This window comes from Elephantulus edwardii, unplaced genomic scaffold (assembly GCF_000299155.1).
Source record: "Elephantulus edwardii isolate Elephantulus edwardi_28Jun2011 unplaced genomic scaffold, EleEdw1.0 scaffold00192, whole genome shotgun sequence".
NCBI classification, from domain to species: Eukaryota; Metazoa; Chordata; class Mammalia; order Macroscelidea; family Macroscelididae; genus Elephantulus; species Elephantulus edwardii.
The window spans coordinates 1724814-1726653 of record NW_006399942.1 but is presented as its reverse complement, the minus strand read 5'-3'; positions in this window follow the sequence as shown (position 1 = coordinate 1726653).

Below are 1840 nucleotides of genomic sequence, written 5' to 3'. Positions count from 1 at the left end.
ATGTCTGTTAGTCCAAATGATAATCTAAGTGTGCTCTATTGTACATAAGGTTTTCGAACGCCTGTAATTTCAGAAGTGGATGGCCAATCCTTCTTCCTAGTCTGTCTCAATTTTGAAATATATATAATAGTATCTGACAGACAAGCAGATAGCAATAGTTTAACCATCTCTTTGCCAATATTGGTGCCTTTTATTTCCTTCTTTTATAGTATTGCCCTGGCAAGCACTTCCAATGCAATATTGAATGGAACTAGTGATAGTGGGCATCCTTGTCTGGTCCCCATTCACAGTGGAAACACTTTTAGTTCAGAAAAAAAAATGATTCATCATTTGCTACGGAAGCAAACATATGATCCAGACCAGGGGTATAATGCTTTTCCAATCTTTCATGAAATGAGGAGTGCCTGCCCTTGAGCTAAGCAAAGTCAATTAACTCTCGTTGCTTACTGTGTGGGTGTGCAAAATAGCTACAATGCCCTCAATTTCTCTGGGATTAAGAGCCATATGCCATATAAATCTGAAGATGTGCACAAATCTTTCCTGTCACATGCACAGTAACTGAAATTTATCTTAGTCCAGAGGGCAATGATCCTACTAAATCCAACTTTACTTTTATTTTATAACTTTTGTTGTGTAAATAAATTTCTTTCTTGTGTTAATATATTTGAGATAAAATTTGTTTCTACCATTTGTAATCAAGAGAAAAATGTGATTTGATCTTCTCATTACCAATTTATTGCTCAAATAAATATTAAAAATAACTAAACAGTACATGTTAAATGTTGTTATTGTTGTTATATTGTGTGGGACCTGACTCATCTCTTGACCCTTTAATGGTTCTCAGAGGCTGTAATAACACAAGAGGAGATTGTCCAAATTCTTCCTGTGGAGTAGGTGGTGATTTCAAACTACATGACTTTGGCATGAGGAGGTATTCTTCATTACCAGAGCACCATAGTTTATAGTTGTATAATTAAAATACACTTGAATTCACAAATTTGTTATGTTGTGAGGAAGACCGGATGCCATTGTTGGAAGCCCAGCTCACATGTGCGTGGGCTTCGGGTTATTGAGAGTTCAGCCTGCAAACAGGTAACTCTCTGGTTTAATAATTAAAGAGAAACATTTGTCCTCTGTCCTGCAATAGACTGGGAACTTGGTGGTCTCTCTTCCTATAAATCATCTATCTTAAGTTGCTTCAGTCTCCTGACCCCTTTCATGTGAAAAGCTCATTTATCGTAAGGAACAGAGTGTATGCCCTCCCTTGTTCTATTGTTTCTGTATTTATCTTTTATGATTCTATGAAAACTGAGATATGAGATCACCAATTATTATGATTCTATGAAAACCCTAAAAATGAGATTATTGTTTAGACCCCTATATATTCTAATAAACACAGACGCACAAGGCTGTCGCTTCTTGTTCTGTTGCATGTGTTTTTCTTTGCAGCAGTCCTATCTTGTCTTCGGTGTGTGTTTGTCTCTTTATGTTCATTTCTTCCAGGCATTGTGCAAAGGATTATGGTTTGCAAAAAGGTTGCTTATGCAAAATTTAGAAAAGAATGGGATTCTAACTATTAAATGTGGAATATTTCTGCAACGGTTTTCCAATTTTGCCAGCACTATTTTTTTAAAGACTACAAATGACCAATTTAATTTATCTTTCATAGAGAATCTATATATAAATTAAGTTCTGTAAGAACTTGAGATTTTAATTTATTCTCTTCCCCATGGTCTAAATTTCCAAGATTGTTGTTGTTGTTGTTATGTGCCATCAAGTCGCTTGTGACTCATAGCGACCCTATGTACAACAGCCCTAAACCCTGCTCTATCCTGTGCCA